Here is a 16,925-nt window from a genome sequence, read left to right as displayed (position 1 = left end):
ATCCTCCTTGGTTATAGGCCTCCAAAGACAAAGCCATATCCATGGCAACCACAGGCCGCCCAGCAGAATAGAGAACACATCAGACCCAGAGCATAATAGCTCAGTTTACTGCTGACTAGGATCTTGAAAGCACCACTGTACCTTCCCACTCCCGGCTCAGGGTCGGACTTCAGGCTGTCCTCACCCCCCAGACCCAGCAACCTAGAGTCAGAGCCACAGAGAGGCAGAGAAGCCCTTCTCCCATCCTGGGAGGGAGGAACGGGATGCTTCTCTCAAGGCTCAGGATGGTCCCGCAGGAAAGGAAATTGGGAGCCAATGGGAGAAGGAGGCCGGGACTGGGCGAGTCACGCGGGGTGGCTGGGGGCACATCAGGTGGAAGCCCACGGCTGTGGGGTGGCGAGGTAGGGGCCCAATTCCATCCTCTTTTCCAGGTGCCAATACAAACCTGCTGACCACACAAATCCAAGTCAAAAGTTGAGCACACCAAGCACCTCCTGGCTTTCTGATAATCGGGCCCAAAACGGGCTCACCTCCCTCTCATCACGTGGCCAAACCAATCAAGTCACTCTGGCTTCAGTAAAAGCCCCCAAGCGGCTAGCGCTGCCTTCCTTCCAGAAAGTTAATTCATCAGAGAAAACACCCAAATGAAAAGAACTCCAGCCCCAAATGCATTATTGTCAACCCAAAATACAGAAGAGCCCTCCCTGGAAATCAGGGGACTGGAGCTGGGAGGGGGAGGGGCGGTGGAAGGTGGCGAGGGTCCCAGAGGCCAGCAATCTCATCGTGAGCCTGTCCTTTCCCTAGGGTCTCCTGGTAAAGGAGAAAGGCCAACCTCACAGCACCTACATTACAGGAGACTTCTTCCAAGGAGAGAAAGACGGGAGAAACCAGGTCCTTCCTTTGTAGCAGCTTGTGGTTTTGGGGGCGAGCATCTGTTTTCTGGTTCTGCGTACATATTTATTTGAATGTTTTTAAACCTTCCAGCCCTTAAAACAGTTTTAAAGTCACAGCTCTAGAGACAGGAAAGGGCGATGAAGGGAGTTCCCACTGTGGCACAACGACGATCTGGGGATCCGTGGCCTCTTGGGAGTGCTGGGTTGCAAGTTCGATCCCTGCCTGGCACAGTGGGCTAAGGCTCCAACGTTGCCGAAGCTCCACCTTAGGTCAGCAACTCTGATCTGATCCATATACAGCCTTGTGGCCAAAAATGAAAAAAGAGGGGCAGGGGGATGGAGAGGAGGAGAGAGGCTGAGGGAAGGGCCTCAGAGTGCTGACGGGATACCTTTGTATTAGTTTATTCAGTTGTGCTTCCATTGACCTTATCATGTGGGTATTGGATGTTCTATTGGTTTTGAGATGAAGAACTGGGATTTGAAGAAAATATATAATTTTCCTCCAAGGTCATGCGTTGGCAGAAAAATGGATTCCAGGTCTAGGTCAAGTCGAAGCTCTGCCCCCAGAGCTATTTGATTCACACGCAACCCCAGCTTTATGTCTCTATAAAACTCATAGCTGTTTGCATATGACTTACAGATGATAAAAGCTTCCATGGTCGGCCAAGCTTTGACCAAAAATTTGAAATATTCAGGGACCCGCTAATGTCTCCACAGGCCCCAAATTGAAGCAAAATCACTGTGAGCGAACCTTTGGTGCCAGATTTCTTCTAAATGTAAAAGCTCTCTGCTAGAAAGTGGGACTCTGCTTCTTGTCACCAAAGCCCCAGGTGCTCTTTGTTTTAGATGCCATACTCAGGAGATGTTTAGGCGGCTCCATTTTTACTGCCACCGAGCCAGCGAGAGCAGCATGGAATTGCCAGGGAATGGAGCCAGCTCTCTGTGCACAGATCATTGTCCACAGCGTCCTTGCCAGGAAAGGAGCCTGAGCCCTGGTTACGAGGCAATGTGGAAAAGATTTTGAAAGGGCCGTGTGCTGGGCAACCGCTTACCACATGGAACCAGCTTTTGTGCTCAGAGAAGCTCATGGACGCAGCCAAGGTTCTTTGACCAGAACTGCTGGCTTTAAAAAAATTTTTTGGCCAGTTGGGAATCTCACCAGAAAAAGTTGGGTCTGGCCCCAGCATCCAGGGCGAACCAAACCAGTAACGTCACCTTGCCCCATGGACCCTGCCTCTGGTCCCTGAGATCATTTTATTGCCCAGGGGCTTGTGGCGCAAGCAGAAGCTGGAGAATGAATCCATGACAGCAGCTTAAAAAAAGAATCTTACATCGGCGGCACACTTGATCCGTCAGAACATTTCCAGGAATTGTTGAACTTGTTTGACCTAACTCAGCCCCGGTGGAACAAGCAAGCTGTTGGTGGGGAGGAAACTTTGGGTGTCTACACTGGAATTCAACAGCAGTGCCAGGACACGCATCCACACCTAGTCATCTAAAACTATACCACGCAACCAAAACAAAACAACATAGAAAACCTTGGTTTGCTAAAAGAATGTCACTGGAGTTCCTTGGTGGCCTTGTGGTTAAAGGATCCAGCATTGTCACTGCTGTGGTGAATGTTCAAATCCCTGGCCCAGGAGCTTCTGCATATGGTGGGTGCAGCCAAGCAAGCAAGAAAGGAAGGGAATTCCCCTCATTGTGCATCGGAAACAAATCTGATTAGTGTCCATGAGGATGTGGTCTCAATCCTTGGCCTTACTCAGTGGGTTAAGGATCTGGCATTGCCGTGAGCTGTGGTGTAGGTCGCAGACACAGCTTGAATCTGGCATTGCTGTAGCTCTGGTGTAGGCTGGCAGCTGCAGCTCCTATTGGACCCCTAGCCTGGGAACCTCCATATGCCATGGGTGAGGCCCTAAAAAAGACAGAAAGAAAAAAAGAAAGGGAGGGAGGGAGGATGAGAGGAAGGAAGGAAGAAAGAAAAAAGAAAGAAGGAAAGAAAGAAAAGAAAAGTCACTTACTAGCTAAAATGGCATTTCCTATGCAAGACCCAGGGCGTCGGGTTTTGTTTTCTGTTGAGAAGGTGGACCAGCCACATCACCCTGGATAAGGGCATGAGGGGAAAACTAGTGGTTCTGGAGACTTGTCCCTTCAGTGCCAGCCCTGCCCACTTCAGGGGTCAGCCAAGAACCCACATCCAGAGGACGAGAATGCAAAATAGCGGCCCACAAAAGGTTGGATGGCTCTGACCTTGTGCTGGGGGTAGATGAGAGCATGCTACGTGCCATCTCGTGGCACTCAATGCGGAGTCCCGAGCCATATGGATTTACTATGGGGGAAAAGTTCTTGACTGTGAGAGCAATTATACGCTCATTTCAAAAATAATTTGGAAAATTGAAATAAGTACAGGGAGTTCTCATCGTGGCTCAGCAGTAATGAACCCAACTACTATACAGGAGGCCATGGGTTCAATCCCTGGCCTCGCTCAATGTGTTAAGGATCCAGCGTTGCTGTGAGCTGTGATGTAGGTCGTGATGCAACTCAGATCCTGTGTTGCTGTGGCTGTCGTGTAGGCCGGTGTCTATAGCTCCAATTTGAACCCTAGCCTGGGAACTTCCATATGCCACACCTGCAGGCCTAAAAAGAAAAAAAGAAAAGAAAAAGAAAAAAATAAGGACAAGGAAAAATAAATAAATGTGATGCTACCACCCAGAAATAGCCACTGTTAACTTTCTGGCTTTTGGGTATATTTTCTTCCAGTTTTAGGTATACGTGTATTTCCCTCTATACAAAGTTGGACTCAAACTATCCTCCGAGTTTGGGATTCTGCTTTTTTCTGTGTCATTAGATAATCTCGGATGTAAATAATCAGCTGTACAGTATTCCACCACATGGATGTACCATTTGTTCATTCATTCTCCTATTATAGGATTTTCTTCATCACTTCAAGTATTTTTTTTTAAGTATTTTTTTTTTTTTAATGATAGATGATGCTGTAAGGAAAAAGCATCCTTGTTCATCTGGCTGTGTCTTTGCTCTTCTCTGATTCTTCCCCTTGTGTAGATTTCTAAAAGTATAATCACCAGATTCAAGGAAGAAACATGTTTATGGCTCTTGATACATGTTACATGCGAAACCGTCTTCCGTGAAATTTGTACCAACTCAGCTTTTCAGCATGTCTCACAATCACACACGAAGCATATGCAAGAAACAAGGCGCCACCATTAAAGTGCCCTGTTTATAAGATAATTAGTAGCTCAGGGTCTTCAGACTGACACTTCACATAATGTAACAAGATCAGAAGGGACTAGAAATTGCGCAGGCTTTATTAACCAAGACTTATTTTTTAAAAAATAGCCTAACAAGCACCCCAGAGCCTCTGCAAGCTTATATAGTACCTTTGCTTGAAGTCACACCTTCCTCAAGGCACTTTAGTGCCATCTGCCAGAAAATGATCAGAATAAATAGCAAATCTCTGATGACTGCCGTGGGATAGGAAGCCCTCGGAACTGTGCAACGCTCATTTGGTGCTCCTGAGATTTACATACTAAAGTTTGTGTCTGTCACTGCAGGCCAGATATGTCACAGAATCTCTCCCATCTTCCAAGCCCAGACTCTCCCTCCACCACCCCACTGCTTGCAACAGCCAGGCCCTGTTCAATTAGAAAACTCTGAAGCTGTAACCAAGCAGGAGGACCCTGTGAGGCCTTCCTAGAGTGGACCCCACTCATGTTCTCCACCTGCCTTTTTATCTATAGGAAAACTTTATTTATTTATTTTGTTTGTTTGTTTTCTCTTTTTGCCTTTTCTAGGGCCGCTCCCGCAGCATATGGAGGTTCCCAGGCTAGGGGTCGAATCAGAGCTGTAGCCGCCGGCCTACACCAGAGCCACAGCAATGCGGGATCCGAGCCGCATCTGCAACCTACACCACAGCTCACAGCAACACCGGATCCTTAACCCACTGAGTAAGGCCAGGGATCGAACCCTCAACCTCATGGTTCCTAGTCGGATTCGTTAACCACTGAGCCACGACGGGAACTCCATTATCTATAGAAAAACTTTAGTCAAAGGACCAATTTAATCAGAGAAGGGAGAAAATGCAGAGAGAAAGGACAACAGTCAAGCAAGACAGAATCGTTTCGCCATTCAACAAAGTCAAGGACCTTTAGTTAGTTCTTCCTCAAAGACTAGATAATATTCTGAGTCATATCCTTGGACCTCTTTTGCAGGTTCTGAAGCCCCCACTGGGTAGCAAAATGAACTGTATGCTGCTTACAAGCACGTAGACCCCAGACCAATTGGAACCAGAAGGTTAATGACGCTGACTTCCCATGATCTCACCACCTACCAATCAGGAAAAGGTCTATGAGCCGATCACACCCTGCTCCTCAAACACTGCAAGACACCTCACTACCCCTCTGAGGGGCAGGGGGCACAGCTCTAGATCCTTACTAGCCTGCTGTGTTCCCCTCTTTGCCCAACAAAGAAAGCTACTGTTTCTATTTCGTCCAACTCTATCTCCAAGTTTCTCTTTGGCATCGGTGTACAGAGGCAGAAATTTTGGCCACAAAGCCACCTATCTGCCTGAAAATGACAACTGCCCCCGGAAGTGTCTGCTTTCACAGGTGCTCCAGCCTGGACTGCCTGCGCTCTTAGGCTGCTCCATTTAGGCGTCCCGGCAGTGCCTCCGATTTGTCAAAGGAGACAAAACTCATTCTCTCTGCCCCACTTCTCTGTCTCTCTGGGGATGCTTATCATCTTGGGCTTGTCAGCACATCATCCCTTCCCTCCACACCCCACCACTGAGCTGTTGCCAAATTCTGATTATTTCTCCCTCACTCCCCTCAGTGCACCCGCTCTCCCCCCTCCCCTTGAATCCATTAACCCCAATCGGGACATTAACGAGCTCGGGTGATGGAAAATTACTCCAGCTTCTGATAACTGGCAGGTTTGCTGTTCCCACCTCAGACTCCACAAACACATTTGATGCTGCAAAATCGCCTGCCTTCCACTTCCCCTCCCCTCCACCCAATCCGTCTCGTACAACAGAGCTTAGGATGGAAAAACAGCCCTGAACTGAGGCACCCGGGGTGGGGGCAGGAAATAAGTGGGGAGGGCTCCCTGCCTTTGGCAAATAGACTTGCTAAATTTATACACAATGAGAGAGTCAGGGTCGAAGGCAAGGCAATCAGACAGTTGCAGGTGTGGGGCCAACATGGCCAAAACCCACTGAAGGTGGGGGATGGGGTTCCCTGATAATAATAGGGTAAACTCCCCAAGGCCATTGTCAGACGCTGCAAGATGCAGACAAACTCCTGAGAGGCCTCTGTTTTCTGCACGCAACTTAGCAATTTTGCTCTTGAGCTGACAGTGGAACTCCTCATGCAGGTGAGACCCTCAAACTCATGGTGGTTCTGATGAAATAAAAGTGCCCAGCATCAGACACTCCCCCAAAGGGCCACAGTTTTCATTTTAACATCGGAGTGCGATGCAAGGGGCCAGCCAGAGTGTGCGCTTCAGAGCAAATCTGCAACCCCACCTCACCCCAATTTTTGGAAGCTCCCTTAGGAAGTCTGGGGCAAAAATGATGGGAGAGAAGTCAGAGCCATCATGAGCTGCTGGCCTGGGCACTGACCTATGTTTTGGCAAATAGTCTGTGGCCATAACCGATCCTGTCTCCTCCATTTCCCCTGAGAAGAAAACCAGAAAAATAAAAATTCATAGTGAAGAATTTGGCCTTGAGGAGTTCCCGTCATGGCTCAGGGGAAACGAATCTGACTAGCATCCACGAGGACACAGGTTTGATTCCTGACTTCACTCAGTGGGTTAAGGATCCGACATTGCCGTGAGCTGTGGTGTAGATTGAAGATGCGGCTTAGATCTGAGGTTGCTGTAGCTCCAATTTGACCCTTAGCCTGGGAACCTCCATATGCTGTGGGTGCAGCCCTAAAAGACAAAAAAAAAGAAAAAGAAAAATTGGACTTGACATGGAAGCAACCTAAATATCCATTGACAGAGAGGTGGATAAAGAAGATGTGGCACATATACGCAATGGAATATTACTCAGCCATAAAAAGGAATGAAATAATGGCCTTTGAAGCAACATGGATGGACCCAGAAATTATTCTTCGAGGTGAAGTTAATCAGGGAGACACAAACATCAAATGCCATCACTTATATTTGGAACCTAAAAAAAGGATACAATGAACTTTTTTGCAGAACAAAAACAGACTCGCAGACTTTCAAAAACGTGTGGTTACTATATGAGACAGGTTGGGGTGGGGGTGTACTAGGGGTTGGAGATGGAAATGTTCTAAAATTAGGTTGTGATGATGGTTGCCCAACTGTAAATACAATAACATTCCTTGAATTTAAAAAAAAAAATTTAAAAAAAAGAAAGAAAAGAAAAGCATTTGGCCTCACCCAAAGAGAGGTCTGGCCTTTACCCTTGGCTTCTGGGAAGTAATCTATGTCATACCTGATAGGAGTATCTTTGTTTAGGGCAAGGGCTGGCCATAGCTGATAATTTTAGGTGGGAGCTGGCCAAGCCACAAAGACTAACCATGTGACTTCGGACAGGGCCGCTGGGTCACATATTATCAGGCAGCCTAGAGAATGGGTTCAACCACAAGGGTGATCCCCCCAATCAATCAATCATGCCTACATAATGACGCCCTGATAAAAACTCAGGTGAGCGTCCCTGGTTGGCAATATTCCATGCATACTCTCACACAATCCATATGGCGGGGCGAGGTGGGGGGGTTCATGAATCCTAACTCCACGGGGAGAGAGGACAACAGAAAGCTGGCACTTGGAACCGTCCCTGACTCTACCGTGTGTCTCTTCCTTTGGCTGATTTCGGTCTGTATCCTTTTCCTATAACAAACCCTACCTGGGAGAGCTCCAGCTTTCAGTGAGTTCTGTGGCTACTTCCAGCACAGCATCAAGCCTGAGAGTGGTTTTGACAACCCCCCCCCCCGGCCCCCTGCCACCACCCCTGAACCTGCAGACAGTGTCCAAAGTGAGGGAAGTCTTAGGGACCGTGCCTCCAAGCTTTGCAGTCTGGCTTATGCCAGGCAAAGAGGTTGAATGCAAAGTATGATGTGATGTAAGTTAGTTTACAAGGAAACTGTATTTTATGACAAAGTTGTCAAATTCCGAAAATGAGGTTGTGGAAGCCATCTCAAAGACTCGTTAAAACATTCTCCTCTTCCTGTAAAAGTGTGGTTGGTGCTGACTCAAACCGACAACCTGGCCGGAAGACTCTCAAGCCCCTCAGGAATTTCCTTGTGGCTCAGTGGTTTAAGGATCTGGGTTGTCACTGCTGTAGCCTGGGTTCGATCCCTGGCCCAGGGACATCTACATGCTGTGGGCATATCCAAAAAGAAAAAGAAACAAAAAACCCAAAGCCCCTCAAATCCAGGGAGTTTCATCCTGGGGATGGAACCCATTCTATGCTTAAACTTCCAGAGATTTCCCATCACATTTAAAATGAAATGAAAGAGTTCCTGTCGTGGCTCCATGATTAACCAACCCAACCAGTATCCATGAGCACACGGGTTTAATCCCTGGCCTCGCTCAGTGGGTTACGGATCTGGCATTGCCGTGAGCTGTGGTGTACGTCACAGATGTGGCTCAGATCCCACGTTTCTGTGGCTATGGTATAGGCCAGCAGCGGTAGCTCAGATTTGACCCCTAGCCTGGGAACCTCCATTTGCTGTGGGTGAGGCCCTAAAAAGACCAAAAAAAAAAAAAAAGAAAAGAAAAGAAAAGAAAAGAAACCTATACTTCTGACCTTATTCATATACTTTTGTGTGTGTGTAAGTTTCCCCAACTAAAATGAAAATCTAGATGGGTTCTAGGAATAATAGGTGCCTATAAATGTTTGCTGAATAAATAAGTAGCTCAAATAAAATGAATACAAAAATGCTTATTTTGCCAGCAAGATTGTATCTGGCTTAATTTTCTTCTTTTTTTAAAGAAAATTGAGCTATAACTCAAATACCATAAAATCCTCCAGACTTTTACATTCGGAGGCTTTTGTACATCCACAAAGTTGTGCAACCATCAACGCTATTTAATTCCTCTGGTTTAATTTTAATCCCTGGTCCGCCTTCCTCTCCACCATGTGGTTCCAAGAAGAGTTGCCAAGCATAATACCCCACATGCATCTACCATGGGGAGGGCCCAGGGCCCAGAGATGGGCACGTTCCTCCCCAGCACTTTCCAACAGAAACCCAAGAAAAGAAAGACCTTCCTTCTTGGTTGGGAGTGAGGATGGAGCTGGTGGTCCATTTTCGATCCATAATAGGTGAGAATAAATTTGACACATAAAGAGACAGAGAGAGGGATCACGGGTTCTGGCTGTCCCCGAGGCCAGCCACACCACTTCACTATCCACAGTTTTGTTATATAAGCCAGTCATTCTCTCCTGGGCCTGAACTAGTTCCAGTGGCTTTCTGTAACCTGGAACCTAAGAAGTTCCTTGAGACAAAACAGTCCTTGTCCAGCTCGCACATTCCCTCAGCACATGTTTATTAAGTCTTTACTGTGTGCAGGGTGCTGGCCTTGGAGCATGTGCTCTGGAGGGGCCGGGGCAAGTGTGGTAAATGTGACGAGAGGGAGACGTGCAGAGTCAAGCATTCCCCCCACTGTCATTGAGGCAGGAGAGACTTCTGGAGGAAATGACATCTCAGCTAAGACCTGAAGTTAGAGAGGAAACTGTATCAGAAGAGAGGTGCCCAAGAGGCTAAGGAAAATCAAAAGAGATTCCTATTCGGAGTCTCTCCCTGCAAGAGAGGTATGGGGGGAAGTTCCCATGGTGGTGCAGTGGAAATGAATCCGACTAGTATCCATAAGGATGCAGGTTCAATCCCTGGCCTCGATCCATAGGTTAAGGACCCAGGCATTGCCATGAGCTGTAATGTAGGTTGCAGACACGGCTCGGATCCCAAGCTGCTGTGACTGTGGTGTAGGACAGCAGCTGCAGCTCTGATTCGACCCCCTAGCCCTGGAACTTCTATATGCTGCAGGTGTGGCTCTAAAAAGCAAAAAAAGAGAGAGAGAGAGAGAGAAGAGAGGTAAGGGGTGCTCTGTGAAGGCCAGGACATTTGACTTAAGCCTTCAAGGACAGCTAACAGGCAGATATTTAGAAAAAGGGCACAAGAGCATTTCAGTAGAGGGAAAACTGAGCAAAGGCCACACAGGACTCAGTGAGAAATTAACTGGAATCTGGGGTTACCTGGAGGGAACCAGCAGAAATTAGGTTGCAAAGGTGGGTTGGGGGAGTTCCCGTCGTGGCTCAGTGGTTAACGAATCCGACTACGAACCATAAGGTTGAGGGTTCAATCCCTGGCCTTACTTAAGGATCCAGCGTTGCCGTGAGCTGTGGTGTAGGCTGCAGACACAACTCGGATCCCATGCTGCTGTGGCTCTGGTGTAGGCCGGTGGCTACAGCTGCAATTCGACCCGTAGCCTGGGAACCTCCATATGCTGCAGAAGCGGCCCTAGAAAAGGCAAAAACACAAAAAGACAAAAAAAAAAAAAAAATAGGTGGGTTGGGAGCACGTGGCAGGCCAAAGTTAAAGGTGTAGAGGAGCAGCAAGTGCTGTGACAGGCAGCAGGATGGGAGTTAGAAAAGACAGTTGAGGTGGGGGTCAGAGAAACCATACACCACACTGGTTGAAACCACACACCACACTGGTTTGGTGAATGCAGCAGAATCCAGGGAGGAGTTCCCGTTGTGGCTCAGTGGTTAAGGAATCCGACTAGGAACCGTGAGGTTTTGGGTTTGAACCCTGGCCTTGCTAAGTGGGTGGGGTTAAGGGCTCTGGCGTAGGCCGGTGGCTTCAGCTTGGATTCGACCCTTAGTCTGGGAACCTCCATATGCCTCGGGAGCGGCCCTAGAAATGGCCAAAAGACAAAAAAAAAAAAAAAAAAAAGTCCAGGGAACAAAACCATCTACTCCAGCAGGGAAAATGTACTTTATTCGTATTTCCTTATCTAATCTTCACAACCTTATGAGGTAGAGCCAATTATTACCCTCCTTTTAGAGTCAAGGAAACTGAGGGTCTGAGAGATGAAGCACTTCATAGAGAGCATCCGAATAATACTTAAAAAAAAAAAAAATGGAATCCAGGCAGAAGAGACTTGGGAAGCAGAACAAGGTCATTTCTGTGTAGAATGAGAGTAAGTTGCCTATTCGGGTGAAGCTGAGCCTTGAACTTCGGTTTGGATGTGTTTTGCCAGACAGCAATAGTCTCACTTATATTTTCTTCATGAGTACCCAGCAAAGTACAAAATCCCAAGGTTTCTTAAATCAGGATAGATTATCTTGAATGTTCCCCCGCATCCACCATGCCTGTCACTCTGTGACAAAAGGAAATTAGATTCATCGGATAGGCTTGTTTCCCACAAAGCTATGTGGGGTGACTACCCAGTACCCTGTGGTCTTCTAGGTGTTTGCAAATTGATTTTTTGATTATTTGTTCCAGTGATTTTCCACAGAGTCAGTGTTTTTCCAAGTTGTTCAGCTTTACAATGTGGGGGAGTTAAAGTTCATATTTGCTTTCCCTCTCCTGAATTAATATGAAGTGTTAATGTTGTGATTATTTAGGAAATTATTATTATTATTATTTGTCCACTTTTTGCCTTTTCTAGGGCTGCTTCCCACGGCATATGGAGGTTCCCAGGCTAGGGGTCGAATTGGAGCCACCCCCCTACGCCAGAGCCACAGCAACTTGGGATCCGAGCCGAATCTGCGACCTACACCACAGCTCACAGCAACGCCAGAGCCTTAACCCACTGAGCAAGGCCAGGGATTGAACCCACAACCTCATGGTTCCTAGTCGGATTCGTTAACCACTGTGCCACAGCAGAAACTCCCTATTATTATTATTATTATTAGTCTCTCTAGGGCTGCACCAGAGGCACATGGAGGTTCCCAGGCTGGGGGTCAAATCAGAGCTGTAGCTGGCGGCCTACACCACAGCCACAGCAACGTCAGATCCAGGCCACTTCTGCACCCTGCACCACAGCTCATGGCAACGCTGGATCCTTAACCCGTTGAGCGGGGCCAGGGATCGAACATGCGTCCTCATGGATACTAGTCAGATTCGTTTCCACTGAGCCACAATGGGAACTCCATATTTAGGAATTTTTTTGTATGCAGCATATCTCTGAGGGAACATACATACAAATCTATGTGACTCTATATACCCACATGGGCGCGCATAAAACAATCTCTATGCAGACCCTCTCAGAGTTCATGACCGTATGCAAAAATGGAAGCATACTGAGAACATATGCCTAGTTCAAATATTCCAAATAACAATCATCACTTTCTAGAAATGATAATATGGTGAATAAAAAAATTTTAATAACTCAAAATTTCAAACAAAAATTGTTACAACTATGTTAATGCAGCTATGCCTTAACCACTGACCAAAAGCGAGATACCATAGAGTTTTTAAAATTCATCTTCTCTGCACCCAGTAGTTTAAGAGGGAGTGGTATCAGGCCAGGATACCATGAAAGATTCAATGTGGGGGAGTTCCCATTGTGGCTCAGTGGGTGAAGAACCAGACTAGTATCCATGAGGATGTGGGTTCAATCCCTGGTCCTGCTCAGGAGATTAAGGATCCAGGGTGGTGGAAAGCTGCAGCGTTGATTACAGATGTGCTCTTGGAACAGATCTGTCGCTCCTGCACCTATGGTGTAGGCAGGCAGCTGCAGCTCTGCTTTGACCCCTAGCCTGGGAATTTCCATACGCCCCATAGGCTCTAAAAAAGGACAAAAAAAAATAATAAAAAGGGTAGGGAGGGGATACAATCTAAAGGCCGATACTAGGGAATCAGAGGCATAAAATCCAGAATCAATGCTTCATGAGTAAAATGAGGGGTTCCATTAAATGACTGCAAAGGGCATTTGCAGTTCAGTGTATGACTCTAGACTGATTATAAAGATGATTAATGAAAATTATGGAAAAACGTTTTGTAAAAAACGAGGCAGTAAAAATGACAAATATAACACAAGCAACCACCTCCCCACAAAGTTAAGCTCTTCCTTTTATTAAGTACATGTCTGTAGAAGTATCTACCATGCTCTGGGGCTCTTAAGTATCATTTGCATCCAAAGGAAACTTTTGCCAAATTTTGTGAGGCCACAAATCTATTTTATGGAAACGAACAGTTCATAGGATGAGTTTATTTAACAACCTTCATGTGAATGGAACTCACTTGCCATATGAAAGCAAGTTTTAAAACAACAAACAAAAAACATAGCTCCTAAGTGGCAGCCTTGTCCATCAACTACCCTTCCTCTCCTTGCTCATTTTATTTTAGTTTGGGGTTTTTTGTTGTTGTTGTTTTGGCCTTGCCCATCCATGTGCAGAAGTTCCTGGGCCAGGGATAGAACCAGTGCCAGAGCAATGACAACATCAGGTCTTTAACAGGTAGGCCACCAGGGAACTCCTCTTTCTTCATTTTAGTCCCAGGAGCGCTGAGGACTGCATAATTTTTTGTGGTTAAATCATAAATAGTCCTTTTATTAAACTCTGCTAAGAATGTCATCAGTTTCCTACTGGGCTCCTGGCTGATAGAGGCATAAAAATATTATCTAATAACAAAATAAAGATCGAATTTAAAAAGGTATGTAAAACATTTCGCCTAGTTCATAGCATGTGCTCAATAAATAGTATTATTGTGATTAGGCTTTTAATTTTCCTATCAATCCTGTCCCACTCAATTCAATAAATGCAGAGTACCTGCTGATGATCGGTTTCTGCTCCAAGCTCTGTATTAGGAGTTTTGAATAAGCATCTATTTAGCTTAGCATTTTTCTCATGAAGAATGACATTTTTCTGTCCCTTAAAATCCTGAAGGACTTTAAAAAGAGAGGAAATTTCAAAGTCCTTTGGATGCCAAGTCTTTTTCACAGTCATTCCTCAGTGTTAATGGCAGTCTGGGAACAAACTGGGGGAGTTTCAAACAGTTCAACACCAATGGGAAAGAGTGCGGCTTCTAAATGCCTGGAGGTTTTCCCTAATGGCAAATGTTTGGAGAGGTAAGAGAGATAAACTATGCCAGCAAAAGATGCACTTATTTGGGAAACAGTTGGAAACTGGTCACACATCAGTACTCAGATTTCTAATTCTAGAGATCTTATTGAGCATATCATGAATTCTTGACGTTTTTAAAACAGAATGTGTCAAATAAATATGTTAGGGCGTGAGAAGAAAGTGGTTTTTTTGCCATTGCCTCGCTCTTCAATATTTGTAATAATCTAATTTTCTTTTCTTCCTCCCTGCCCCCTGCCCCCCCCCAATAACTGGTTTAGTGGGCTCTTCTAATCGCAAACCCAATAGATTGTACACTGACCTCCTTTGCCCTCAATAATACGTCTTTTCAGAAAAACCTTGCTGTCGTTCTCGAAGGAACGGATGGCTTTCGGCAGTTTAAAAGCCCTGCAATGTCCTACAATGTGTCTTTTCTTTTTTCTTTCAAAGAAGAGCACTTTTTGGTCGTTTGGCTCCTATTCATAGTACAAAGAGAAATTACGCAGAAAAATCAGCTGAAACATTTATCTTAGCACAGGATGGCTGGCTCACAGCTCCTGAGATGTAAGCACATTTCAAAAGCTAACCTGGCACGGTCCAAGTCCAAGTTAACTTCCTCCCCTCCGGCTCCAGGACCGGACTGGGTTTGTGTGGGCTGTGTGCCCATGCCGGTTCCAGGGAACAGCCTCAGTCTCTTCAGCCTCAGTCTCTCCTGGCTGCCCTAAAATAAGGTTATACCGTTTACCGAAAAGACTAATCTTTCCCTAGTTAAGAGGAACTTGAATTGGGTTGCTGTTGGTTACTTTGCAAAAGGCACTGGCGTTCCCACACCGGGAGTCGAACCCGGGCCGCCTGGGTGAAAACCAGGAATCCTAACCGCTAGACCATGTGGGAGACGACAAATACGTCCGCCAATCTAGACAGATTGAGTCTTCCGCCTGACTGCCTCTTGCCCCGCCCAGCCCACTGTGTCAGACCCGCTTCTGCGCATGCGGGAACTCCTCGGGTCCGCGTTGTCCTGTGGAGCCTTGAGGTGGAGAGTCGAATCTCTTTTTCTCCTCACGTTGGCGTCTTTTCAGGTCTCTTCCAGGCTCCTCATTCTAGACACCGCGTATACACCGATGTAGACTGTAGGTTGATGAGTCATTATTCACAATTCCTCACAAGAAATCCGGCAGAGCACCGAAGGACGGGGGTTTGGAATGTAGACTCATTAGTAAGAAACAAAAATAGCAAAAAGACAAAAAAAAAAGAAAGAAAGAAAGAAACAAGTGCCGTGTGGAGCCGTGAAAAGAGCCACCTCAGAGACCGCAGTGGGCTGGGCGCCCGGTCTCTGGCAGCCGCCGACCAGCCTCCCGGCCGCGGCTCCGAGGACAGCAGGCTCGTCTCTGTGCCCTCGGGCAGACCCGCGCGCCCGGCCACGCGCCGGCTGTGCGCCCCCGACCACTGGGCCTCAAAGCCTGGGTGTCCTCAGCGCCCCGGCGTCTGTCTCTCTTCGCCGCGCTATGCCGGCCCCATCCCGTCCCCAAAGAGTGTCTCTTTGCCCTCAAGAAACCGGAGCGAGGGCTGCCTGGAAGCCTGGAACTTTCCAGGTTCTGTTGACTCAACGGCAAAAGGCGGGCTTTGTGTCCCTGAAAGTAGACGAAGGTGGTTTGTGAAGGTAGATTTAAGAACTGGAGCATGTCCCTCCCTGCCAGAACGGATAGAAGGTTCCCCGCGGTTCCCCAGCCCGGCCGCGGCTGGAAGCAGCATCCCTCCCTGCGCAGCTTCTGCCTCAGAGGCGGCCGCGGGGATTAGGAAGCGCAAAGAACCAGTTGTTGGGCCAGCCCGCGTGGGAGAGCTCTGGTCCCGGTGTCCTCGTGGTGGCTTAAACCACACAGAAGTTGTTTTCACTTGAGCTGGACACTTTGGAGCCTGGTTAAAAGCTGGTTCTGGTTCTCCTTTACTCCCCTCTCTGGCCCCACCTGCCCAAGGGTCTTCGAAAGTTCTCTATCTGCCCCTGACTGAGGTTCTCTTAAGGCCTCCATTGTGACATTCGGCAACAGGAGAGCAGGGGTGGAAAAAGCCCTGAAATAGAAACGACTTCGACATGTAGTCACACAAATCAAGCTCCCCTAAGGGAGAGGCCAACACCATTGAAACTTCGCGAAGCTCTGGAGGAAGACCACAACTTGCTGGCTGCAAACCTACTATGTGTATGAGACACGTTCACATTCGTTTGCTCATTTAGTCTTCATAGTATGAGGTAGGTCTTACTCGAGTTTGGGCGGGTACTTCCTGTACTATCTTTGCATTTTTGAACAGTTTCACTTGTTTGTTTTTTAATCAGTGAGCCAGCTGCCTTTCTCTGGAGGACATCCTACGACTGCGGTTCTCGGTCTGGGGGCCGAGATTTCACCTATACTTTTCAGCTCTGTATTTCCACTTGGTAATTCTTTTTTGTTGTTGTTGTTGTTGCTATTTCTTGGGCCGCTCCCGCGGCACATGGAGGTTCCCAGGCCAGGGGTCCAATCTGAGCTGCAGCCACCGGCCCACGCCAGAGCCACAGCAACGCAGGATCCGAGCCGCGTCCGCAACCCACACCACAGCTCACGGCAACGCCGGATCGTCAACCCACTGAGCAAGGCCAGGGACCGAACCCGCAACCTCATGGCTCCCAGTCGGACTCGTCAACCACTGCGCCACGACGGGAACTCCCGGTAATTCTTTTTTAAATGTATCTTACCAGTTTTAAAGACAAAAGTTCCCGGTGTAACCCATACATTGGACAGGCACCATCCTTAGGATATAACCAAAATGCAACTTTTCTTTCGTCTCCCAAACCGAAATGTGTTCCTCTTTTTCCTTGGCATGGATGAGAACTTGAGCAGGAACAGAAAACCCTATGGTCACCTTAAATAATAAAGCACAGTCCAGGACAATGTACTTTTCACCAGTTCCATCTTCATTCCAGATGGTTCTCCCCCACTGCTCCATCT

The 16,925-nt window shown here is 47.2% G+C and overlaps 1 non-coding gene across 1 annotated transcript; it reads right to left on the bottom strand.

Annotated features, from left to right (window-relative positions):
- Nucleotides 1–14,769: 14,769 nt before the first annotated feature.
- TRNAE-UUC (transfer RNA glutamic acid (anticodon UUC)) lies at nucleotides 14,770–14,841 on the bottom strand. The gene has a single exon. It is a non-coding gene; the product is annotated as a tRNA-Glu (tRNA).
- Between the last annotated feature and the right edge of the window lie 2,084 nt (nucleotides 14,842–16,925).

Source organism: Phacochoerus africanus, chromosome 13 (genome assembly GCF_016906955.1).
Source record: "Phacochoerus africanus isolate WHEZ1 chromosome 13, ROS_Pafr_v1, whole genome shotgun sequence".
NCBI classification, from domain to species: Eukaryota; Metazoa; Chordata; class Mammalia; order Artiodactyla; family Suidae; genus Phacochoerus; species Phacochoerus africanus.
This window is presented reverse-complemented; position numbering and strand designations above follow the sequence as displayed.